Here is a 12,427-nt window from a genome sequence, read left to right as displayed (position 1 = left end):
GGTTTCCTTTTTTCATGGGATGATGGAAAGAGAAGTTGTTCTTTTCTTGTCTTTACCCTAATTCTTATGGGAAAAAGATTAAGATGATCCCAATCCAACAACTTGTCCTTTGAAATAGTTCCAATTCCGAACTATACAACGATTTATGTGGAAGAAGAAGAAGAAAATCGACATATAACTGTAGCAAAGGAAGACTTGCATATGATCTCTCTATCTCTGGTTGGTGCATTTCTTCTTCTTCTTCTTCTTCTTTTGCTACAACTATATATCGATCTTGATAATCGGCAGAGAGAAGGAGGGTGAATATGTGCTTATAAAATTTTTTCCCAAACTTAGATTTTCACTATCAAACACATACTCGTATGGTCACCCACCAATCACTCCAACGTAGCTTGGTATACCAGTGAACCACAACCACTCTCCAAGTATGCACTTCAAAACAATTGATAAAAGTATAACACAAACATATATGTGGTTCGACATAATGGCCTACATCCATGGAACAATACCCTTTCACGGGTTTCATGCTTTGTTCAGCACTCCACTATTAAAAAATCTTATTACATAGATTCAGTTCATTCCATATAACACATGAACCACAAGAAACAATCCCACGCCTAACTGTATCAGCACAGTAGGCCTCAAACAATAAAAATAAGTTTAAGTGGTCAAACCAAATTCTCAATACTCAAAAGTACAAGAATCTCACTCCCCAATGGGATTCAATGACAAAACTGAGAAGTTGAAGTAAGGACTACCTCAAAGATGAAATAGAACAACAACAACTATCGATGCAAGCCTTCTGAACATTAGTAGCAACGTGTAGCATGTCTTGGAAGCCTCTGACATGGATCTCAATGCATCGATCCACTCAAAACACCATCCTCCTTGAGAAAATATGAAAATCAATTCATGGAGTCATCAAACCCTAAATATGGCTTCACCACTGCTTAGAGGAGGTCAAATTATGGGGGTTAGATTGTCTACACGAATCCTGAAAACCGATACTATTATTCTCACAGCCTTTTTGCAGATGATACTATTATTTTTTACAACTGTGTTAAATCCTCTCTTAAACATATTATCAGATTCATCTGCCGCAATGAAAATTATTCGGGGCAACTAATCAATCAACATAAAAGTTGTTTTGTGGTTAGCCATAACTCCTGATTCTCACGTAAGGATGGTCGGAGATGTCACAGGGTTTGTTTGTAAATCTCTACCCTTTACATACTCAGGAGAACCCATCTACACAGGTAGGATTAAAATATCATTCTTTGATGAATTTCTAGCTAAAGTTAGGAAAAAGGTGGCAAGTTGGATGGGTAGACTTCTCTCTTCTGGTGGAAGACTAACACTTTTGAAGCATGTTTTAACTTCTATGCCTATGCATATTCTTTCTTGCATGAAATTAGCCAGGGGGTCACACAAAAGTTTTACTCGATATGTGTTGTTTTTCTGTGGGGGTGAATCTAAGTTTGGGAATCGTCATCATTGGGTAGGTTGGCGGAAAATTTGTAGACCCATCCAAGATGGAGGTCTTGGAATTTTTTCTTTGGATGATCTTAATAAGACCATGAGACTTAAAGAGGTATGGCGTGCTTTAACTGAAATCTCTGTTGGAGTTCTTTTTTTTAGGTTAAATTCCTTAAAAATGATCATATTATTTTAGCTTAGTGTGGCAGGGGGTCAAAATCATGGAGGAGGTCTATTCAAATCGGTGATATTTTATTATCAAACTCCAGGTGGTTGGTTGGGCAAGGTAATATGTTTTTTTGGCTTGATGATTGGTTAGGGGTGGGGCCTCTTTTAAATTATGTGGACCTCTTTGTGTGCTCATTGGAAGAAGAACCATTATCTGGGGTGGAGCAACTCTTGTCTTTATGAACTTTGAATTTTGGAACTCAAATGTCAACCTTATGGATGTACTATTAGTGTTTTTGTTTTTTTCATGATGGTTTAGCGATGTTTGTTGAAAGGAAATTGAATATCAATGATTTTTGAAAGTCCAATTACTATTTTAGAGAATGAAAATACATATATGGTAAAAAAAAAATGAAATTTAATTCAGGTATTGTTGGCTTTGTGGATTTATTAAAATCTACGTTCTCAGAATTGGATCTCGATGCATTACAATATGAAATTAGTTCGACTTATTTAGTGATAGGAGCTCTATTTATGCTCCAAATCTCTAAATTTGTAGGATTATCACTGATTTGGTTCCTAAATTATAATTCATGGATAACTAAATAATTTGATTGTAGTTATATTCGAGTTTCATCCCTAGAAATAATTTTGGAATCTGATTTGAAATCTACGAATTATAGAACATGAATTTGATTGTAATTACATTCGAGTTTAAGTTGTAAATTTTTTAATTACAGATATCTTGAAGTTTTCATTGTGTTATCAATTTAAGGAAGGGTGATGATAGGAGTGATGGACTATACTCGGATCCAAAGCCAAACACATAACACAAGAAATGGATATCTGATTATCCCTCCTTTCCCTGCTCCCCTGCAAGGTTCTGCAAATCATTGCGAGAAATTGTCACAGGTCCTTACTACTAGGCTGGCATTGATGCCAAACAGTGGGTTCAATTATCGGTTGAGTAAAATAAGGAGCCATTTGTCATCCCCTACATCCACTCCATCTAGGATCGGCGAATTTGATGAGGAGGGGACAATTTGATCTATCTTCGGAGAATTTGATAAAGCAGAAAAAATTTTAGAGACCATGAAAAATGCAAGCTCCTTTTTAATGACTTTAAATCTTGATGCCCACCCGGCTACACTATTTGAAATTGAATAATCCATGGTCAAACAATTATACTCAAGAGAATGGAACTTTTACTTCACCCCTATTGGATGTAGTTTATAAAACTTTTAATAATTTTAGTGGAATTGGAAGATCAACTTGCGACTTGAACATTTGTTTCATACATGATTCAAACTACCATTAAAATATTTGTTGACAGCATGAACTTATTGCTACCTAGAAATAGTGATGCATCGTGGATTGTTTGGGTTGAGTAGAGAGCCCTGCCCCAATCTTAAATGGTTCCTGACTACCTGACTATTCTAATATAAAATTTTGTTGACATGGTCAGGTTGCCTTGACGCACAACATCATCTTTTTCTTTCTATTTGGCTCTTTCATTGTGGCTGCTTATGCCCAAAAACCAAGTTAATTGAAAAAACTCTACTAGCAAGTTAGCCTTTTTGAAGCCTTGGTATCATTGGATGGTATGTGTCATGCCCCTATTCCGAGCTTATGCTGCAAGCACAGTCAAGAGGATGATTAGGATGACACACGTCACCCCAATACCTACCAGGATCAACGATACAATGTCCTCGCACATAGTCACCACCAAGGCTCACCCAAATAAATATATTTGAACAAAAAGGAATGAGTATTCCAATCATTATCAGAGTATATAAAGAGCGGAAGCAATATTTACATAAGCAGTTACAGTATGTTCAGCCAGCTGACCATGACATAACTACTCAAAACTATAGCAAGTTGTTACAGAAAGAGTTTATAACGGGCACAACACCCCAAAAGAATCAAAAGGAGGGGACAACACCCCAAAAACATCAGTGCCCATAAGCACAATCATCACAGGGGCAACCATCACCGTGTTCCTCCGACACGTACTCGGGTTCCTCTGTCCCAATACCATCATAATCCGTCGACTGTACATCCAGACCGGCCAAGTAACCATCACCTGCATCAGAATCTAAAAGTTGTGTACACAGGGGGTTAGCTCCACTGAGCCAGTGAGGGGAAAGGGGAGTGCATATACATACAATCACACATAATCCATGATGCATGAAATGTTAAATTCATATTTTCCACCTAGCAAGCAATCTAAGTCACGGTTTATGCTACTGTGATAACTCGGGAGACGCTGAGGGTCACTTATCCTATCGCCCCAGAGAATCCTCAATTATCACAAGGGACCTGCGCCGGTAGATGCCATCATGACCACCCAGTGGCAATCCCCGATAGCCATCACTACCCCTGTCTTGGCCTCTCCCACCTCCATAGACCACAGGTGCTTAGACTATCCAACACCTATACCGCTGTTGGCAAGGGTCGTAGCATAGGGGAATGTAAATCCTAACCGCAGATATACGACATGCAAATCCTGTCGTCCTGAGAGGTATTCCAGGTGCATCAATGTCCCATTCCATCTAGTACCCGGGTACTAGCACGGCACGGTGCATACAGACTAGAATGGCAAGCAAGTAAATATCATATTTATAATAGTCACGGGGTTGCGGTACCAATGTAACCGACACCATAACCCAATATCACAATATAAAACATCATACTCACATCTCATCAATTCGTATCCACAATTTCATATGTAGGATGCAACATGGAGGGAATGAATGCAAGCACATAAATCAATATATTAATCTAGATAATGCATTCCTATAATTATATATATCAATCCCAAACATCACCCAAAGCCCACTCACCGATTGTTTGATTGTTGTTTGGTGAAGTTTGGTCAAGTGCATGCACTCCCAAATAGATTCCAAGGTTTGAGAATGCGTGAAAGTAGCGGTAGGATCATATAGGTGGGTCCCACAAAGGGTCCCAATAAATTAAATGCGATTTGGGCCAAGACAGCAGGAACGGATGAAGGAACGGAGTCAGGCAAGTGAATCCGGTCGTTGATCCGCCCAGGCCATACCCAAAAAATGTATGCAACGGACTCACGGGTGGATGCAGAACTTGAGTCCGCTTATGGATCCGTTCCAACCCTGAGACACACCCGAGAGCAACTTACGGATTCTGGGTTTCAGGCGGATTCACTTAGGTGGGTTTGCTCGTAACTCTGCCCAAAAGGAAAGCCATATTAGGCTGAACGGACTAACGAACGGATACACGACAGTGAGTCCGGTTGTTCGTCCGCTACCCTTCCTTTGGAAAGCTGCGAAGAGCATCACCTCTAGCCCTTCATTCATGGATCCATAGGGGTCCTGGGTTTGGGGAGGTGAGCTCAGACCTTCGTTGGAGGTCCAATACATGAAGTCCAACATAAATCCTAGAGGGTTTAATAGATTTGGATCCATCTCTAGGGTTCTTCCCAAACCTAACTGGGTTTTAAATGCTTGAACAGTATAGGGTCATTCAAAGCTATGAATGCAACAAGAGGATGGAACATAGGTCTCAAAGGGAACAATTAATAAGGTTTGATGGGTTCCCAAGAGAACCCCCAAGCTTGGAATTGATCCCAATGGGATCTCCAAACCCGAAAATAAAGAAGGGAAGGAGAAAGGTGAAGGTGCCTACCTCAAGGATGGACCAACCAAAGCTTTCCACCTCCACAGCCTCTCAAAGCCCTCCTTCTCCAAGCCTTCAATGCTCCCACTGCTCCAACGTTTGGGTAGGTAGAGAAGTGAATGAGGTTTGAGGGTTAAGTTTAAAATTTAAGACTAATCTCCCTCCTTAAGGTCTGTTTGGTCTGAGGCTTAATGAGTCAAAACTCATTAAAAGGCTTATTTAGCCAATGGGTCCACCTAATGGCAACCTACAAACCAAGGAAAGACAAGGATGAGACCAACCTCATCCAAAAGACTAAACTAGAGTGTTCGAGGTACAGGGTGTGGGTCCCACGCAAGGAAAACACACAAAAACCCGAGACAACACGGGCTGACTAACGGACGGATACAGTGCTGATGAGTCCGCTTGTGCGTCCGTTGCTACTATAAAAGTAGAAACACGAGGAATTCGATTGGGCTTTAGCCCACACTTCAAGGTCAACTAAAGTAAGGTATAGTATCATTCACAAGGTTAAAGTCTTACCCCTCGACCGTCATGACGTGTCCTTCGTGATCCCGAATAGCTTCCCAATCGCGATACTAATCTCAACGCCAAAAGAGGTATCTAACTGTGGGGACACGGGGAATGCCTTTTGGTACTCCTCACTTTGTGGACTCGCGCTAGGAGGATGATCGACGAAATCTCCATTGATAAATCTTCCCCATTGCCGGTTAAGAAACCTCTCTTCCACAGGCAGGCCCGTGAAATGGTCAATGATCTTGTGGTTACGTTTGACCACAAGTGAAAATAACTCGCCAGCATACACGGCAGTAGAATCTGCACATCACACGAGAGAGAAATCAGTATTAAATAATAAATCCGGGCGTGGGTGTAACAGTATGGACTTCATCGACCTTGGTTCCATCAGTATTCCTCTATACGACTATACGTATAGTTCATCAATGAGCTCTTGCGTTGAATTTGGGATTTGTTCAAACAATCCTCTACTGGAAGATTTTGAATGTTAGGTTATGATCCTGAAATCACTGCTCTATATGTTGTTAAGGACACACCTGAGTCTGTTATAGTAGTTTGGTAGTTTGTTATTTCTGTTTAGGCCATGTGGTCTCCATGTGTCCACTTGTGGTTCTCTTGTAATAACTTAAGTCTTCTCAGCTTTCACTATATAAATAAACACTGTTGTATCTTCTCACGTATTGGTGAGAATCATTCCAAACTACTCCGTTTCCTCATTTCTTATTATGGTATCAGAGCTTGCAAGAGTGAACTTCTCCCGTGCATCAGTGGCTTTGTCTTCTCCAATGTTCGATTATGATCTTCTGAAGCTTCTCTAAGTACAGATCTGCAGAATCAAAAGGTGAATCGATGGAGTTTCCTTTCTGGTCTGTCTTTCTCTCGATCTGTTATCTTTTTAGGTTCTTGAATCATCTTTCAGTTAGATCTTCTCCTTCGTTTTCTCTGCAATTGTTCTTGATATCTTCTAAACTATCATGTTCACTCGTTCAAACAACTCTGAATCTGCTCTGTATCCTTATCCTTACAACCTCAATGTTGCAAACTTTGTTACTCTTAATCTCAGTCAGACCAACTTTCTCCTGTGGGAGACTCAAATTTTATCTCTGATCGAAAGCCAGGATCTCCTTGGCTTTCTTACTGGGGATCTTCTCATACTAGATCGAGAGATCCTCGACTCCACTGGTAAATCAACACCAAATCCAGCCTACATGGCGTGGATTCAAACTGACTGACTGATCAAAGCCTGGATCACTGGAACATTATCGGAAGATGTTCTTGGTTTGGCCGTCGGGATTCAGACTTCAGTTGAATTCTAGAAGACACTCTCTTCAGCTTTTTCTCAAGCATCTGAGGCTTGAGAATTTGAGCTCCTCTCTAAACTACACTTTATCAAGAAAACTGATGCAAAATCCCTTTCTGATTATCTTGTTGAATTCAAGAACATTTGTGATCAGCTCAATACGATCGATAAACCTGTGCCAGATCAGAAGAAAGTTTTCTCTCTTCTTACAAATCTTGGATCTGCTTATGAAACCTTTGCTACGACTGTGCTTAAGCCACCAGTACCCTGCTATACTAAATTGATTCCTCTTCTGTTGAGTCATGAATTACGAAATCAGAATCATCAATTTGATACTGTGACAAATTCTCACATGTGGTGCACAAAACCAAAAGACCAACTAGCAGAAGAACACCTTTACCTCTCATGGTAGAGGATTTGTTCAATAAAACCAACGTCAACCCCAAGGCCCCAATCAATGGCCAAAGACGACTGCTACCGGTTCTGGCCAGCCTCATCAGAAACCTCCTGGAAATACTCAATTCAAGTCACAGTTCAAACACAACACTGATAAACAGAGTTTCTTTCCCAATAAGCACCACAATCAGACCTTCGGTTCTCAACACAAGCCTACTGGTTCACCAATTAGGTGCCAAATTTGCTACAAATATGGACATGGAGCCTTGAAGTGCTGGAGCAGGTTCGATAATAACTTCCAAGCACATGATGTTCCAAATGCATTGGCTGCAATGCACATCGCTGATACACAGGATTTAGCTTGGTTCTCAGATTCCGGAGCTACAGCTCATATGACTGATACTGTAGGTAATCTTACAAATATCACACCTTATAATGGCACACATACTGTTATGGTTGGGAATGGTACTCAGTTACCAGTTACACATGTTGGTGAAGGACAAATTGTGCACGGTAACACAACTATACCATTGAAGGATGTTCTCCTTGTCCTTGCTATTCGTAAAAATCTGCTATCAGTGTCACAGCTCACTAGAAATTTTCCTTGTGCTTTTGAGTTTAATAGTACTGGTTTTGTGATAAAGGATCTACAGACAAGGAGGATATTGGCATCGGGGAGTAGCTTGGGTGGATTGTATGCCTTTGAGGATATTAGCTCCTCAGCATGAAGACCATTTTTCACATCGATTCAAATCAGCAACAGCAGAGGTTTGGCATCAGCGTTTGGGACATCCACATGGACAAATCATAAAATTTCTTTAGAATAAAGGGGTCATCACTGTAACCCATAGCTTCCAAGGACTTTGTAGCAGCTGCCAACTTAGTAAGAGTGTTAAGCTACCCTTCCTTTCTTCTTTTACTTGTAGTACTGCTCCATTAGCTCGCACACTGTGATCTTTGGGGTAATGCTCTAGTTACTAGTGTTCAATAATTTCGATACTATGCTTTGTTTATAGATGATTTCTCTCGATATAGTTGGATTTACCCCTTATGGCATAAATCCAAGTTCTTTAAAGTGTTTGTTAATTTTTAAAACATGGTTGAGAGACAATTTGAAAAGAAGATTAAGGTTTTTCAATTTGATGGGGGTGGTGAGTTTTTGGATAAGGGATTTCTTGCACATCTCAATCAGGCTGGTATTGTTCATCATATATCTTGTCCAAAGACACCAGAGCAAAATAGCATTACTGAGAGAAACACCAGCATATTGTCGAGTTGGGGCTTGCGATGCTTTTTAATGCTTCCCTTCCTCTTCGGTACTGGGTAGAGGCTTTCTCCACTGCTGTTTTTCTTATAAATAGATTGCCATCCTCTATTTTAGGCATGGATACTCCCTTGCATCTTTTATTTAACAAGGAACCCGATTATACTGTGTTGAGGGTGTTTGGAACTCAATGTTTTCCATATTTGAGGGGTTATAGCATAAATAAGTTTGATCGACGGTCACTGCCTTGCATTTTTCTTGGATATAGTGATAGACACAAAGGCTATAGATGTCTTCATTATTCTACAGGGAAAGTCTACATTTCACGCCATGTTGTGTTTAATGAACTTGTCTTTCCACTTCAACAAGTTGTGGGTAACTCTACAGTTTCTCAAGAGCTTCCTATTGTTGACTTTAGTACATTTGAGAGATGGCTACATTCGGACATTCCTTCCTTAGACTCTTCAGTCTGTTCCCACGACCAGGTCTGCTCCTGCTGTTGTTGGTCCTTGGTTCTCAAGTTCACACGACCAATTTTGTCCTCCTTTTTTTTGCCTCAAACTTATTTTATTGTACCGCATCCTATTGTGCCCTAACCTGATTCTATTTTACCTCAAACTGACTCTGTTTTGCCATAATTTGCTTCTTTGTTGTCTCCACTTGATCCACTTGTGAAGGTCCCTCGTACACAACAGTCCTCTCCTCAGTCTGGATCATCCTCTGTTTCCCTCTCTGCTGTAGATCTCATTTCTTCTTCCTCTCATCCTATGGTCACTAGGAGCAAAGTGGGTGTTGTCAAATCAAATCCGCGGTATGCTCTTGCCTCTGTAACCATTCCCACCAAACCAAAATCCATAAAATCTGCCATGTGTCATGATGGCTGGTGTGCTGCCATGGTGGAGGAGGTGGAAGCTCTTGCTTGTAATAATACATGGACTTTGGTTCCCTGTTCCAAAGAGATGAATGTTGTTGGGTGTCGTTGGATATATAAGACCAAACTTTGTGCTGATGGTAGCTTGGAACGTCTTAAAGCGCGACTTGTTGCTAAAGGTCAGGTACAATCAACGGGAAGGAAGCCTGGTTCTATAAGGCTAATCTTACTGTTGCTACAGTCAACTGTTGGTCTATACGGCAACTCGACGTCAAGAATGCTTTTCTTCATGGGTATCTCTCCACTCCGGTTTACATGAGTTAGCCTCCTGGGTTTGAGGATGTTACTCAACCCACTGCTGTTTATAAACTACAGCGGCACTCTATGGTTTAAAACAAGCTCCACGAGCTCGGTTTGATCGCTTTAGCAGTTTCCTTTTGGAGTATGGTTTTTATTGTAGCGTCTCTGATCCGTCATTATTTGTATATCGACATCATGGTCACGTCTTGCTACTTTTACTGTATGTGGATGATATTATCTTGACTGGGAATGAGCCCTTGTTCTTGAATACCTTTATTTCAGCTTTGGGTTCAACGTTTGCAATGAAGCATTTGGGTTTCCTGCATTATTTCCTTGGTATTGAGGTCATGCACGATGCTCAAGGTCTTTTTCTCTCGCAATTGAAATATGCTGCTGATGTTCTTCGGCGAGCTAATATGACTGCTCTCAAGCCCATTTCTACAGCAATGGGTTCTTCTACATCCTCAGATCCAGCTACAGATGCTCCTTTTTCAGATCCTTCTCTGTATCGCAGTCCGGTGGGCTCTCTTCAATACCTCACTATGACCAGGCCAGACTTGTCCTTTACTGTAAATACTGTTTGTCAACATATGCATTATCTTACACTTTCTCATTTCAAGATGGTGAAACGCATACTTCGGTATGTCAATGGTACTTTGACTCATGGACTGCGTATCTTGAGAGATAATTCTCTTGATTTGTCTGCCTATTCCGATTCAGATTGGGCTGGCTGCCCTTTCACACGATGATCTACAACTAAGTTTTGTACCTTCTTAGGTTCTACATGTATATCTTGAAGTGCTAAAAAGCAACCGACGATTGCTCGCTCAAGTATGGAGCCTGAGTATAGGGGCATGGCTTCCACAGTAGCTGAATTGACTTGGTTATCGTTTATCCTTCGGGATATTGGTGTTTCTAAAACCAAGCCTGCAACCATGTACTGTGACAATATCAGTGCCTTGCATTTGACAGTAAATCCTATCTTACATGCTCGCACTAAGCATATTGAGATAGATTATCACTTTGTGCGCGAGAAGGTGGCTCTTGGATCACTGCTCACTCGGTTTATTCCTTCCTCACAGCAGTTAGTTGATGTCTTTACAAAGCCTTTACCTCGGAGGGGGTTTTCAAGTATATGTACCAAACTGGTCTTAGGTCCTAAACCTCAGCTCAGCTTGCGGGGGGATGTCAAGTATACACCTGAGTCTGTTACAGTAGTTAGGTAGTTTGTTATTTCTGTTTAGGCCACGTGGTCTCCATGTGTCCACTTGCGGTTCTCTTGTAATAACTCAAGTCTTCTCAACTTTTACTATATAAATAAACACTGCTATGTCTTCTCACGTATTGGTGAGAATCATTCCAAACTACTCTGTTTCCTCATTTCTTATTATATGTTACTTGGATGTTTCCCGGGGGGGGGGGAATTTCCAGCTCTTGGTTTGAATTGGGTTTATGTTCTTTGGGGCTTCTCATGGGAAAATTTTGGAAGGACCAATTAGTTCAATCTGCACTCTGCAGTGATAGCTCTAGAAATTGTATAAGTTTAACTCCAGTGAGTTCAGTGGGTAGGGTTATATGCAGTGGCAAACCCTGAAATCCTTTTGGTGCCATGGTGGGTTGGTGAAGAGGCAAGAGAAATAAGGGTATTATGGTAAATTCACCCTATTGTAAGTGTAGTTTGAGGTAACCCAATGACATCATCACTTAATTGTAAACACGAGTGGACTTAATAGTAATAAATTCATAACATGAGGGATGGTCCGTGAAATATTGAAAGCTTTTGGGGTGTTTGTGTCATTATGCCAAACTGTAAGGGGTGTCGTTAAATTTTCCCTATTTTTTTTAATTGCCCAACATATTCTCCCCTTGTCTCTCACCTTCCAACTCTCTCTCTCTCTCTCTCTCCCCCATGATTGTATTTATTTATTATTATATAAAATCTTTTTTTTTTTGGTAAAATATAAAATCTTAAATAAAACCTCCATAATGCCCATATGGGGTCTTGAACCTTATCTCTCTCTATAGTTGATAATTTGTGTACAAGACCAATAAAATAGATACTTAATAAAACGAATCTTCTTAGCTCAAGTTCGAGCATCAAAATCATAATCCTCAATTAGCTGTCGACATCGAATATGTGACAAAACGCAAAATGTTCAAAAATCCCTCGGATTTTGGGCACAAGTATTACTTGAGGGATAAAAATCCTCTACATTATCGGCGGGCGGCAGTGCACATCCAACGGTACAGCAGAGGCTATGTGTGCCATGGGTCCCAAGTATTACAGTTGCTATGTGGGCTTAATTGATAACTGGGTTAGTCAGTTAGTGGGAATCTACATATGAACCGAACATCGAGATAGGCCAACCCAACTCATTGTAGAACTGAGATTGGGGTTGAGGTATTATATATACTAGTCTTGGGTCCCTTCAGCCTTTATCATATATTTTCCCCTCTTTCTCCCACAAAGAAGAGACTCGTG

Source organism: Telopea speciosissima, chromosome 7 (genome assembly GCF_018873765.1).
Source record: "Telopea speciosissima isolate NSW1024214 ecotype Mountain lineage chromosome 7, Tspe_v1, whole genome shotgun sequence".
Classification (NCBI taxonomy): domain Eukaryota; kingdom Viridiplantae; phylum Streptophyta; class Magnoliopsida; order Proteales; family Proteaceae; genus Telopea; species Telopea speciosissima.
The sequence above is the reverse complement of the archived record's forward strand: the minus strand, read 5'-3'. Positions refer to the sequence as shown.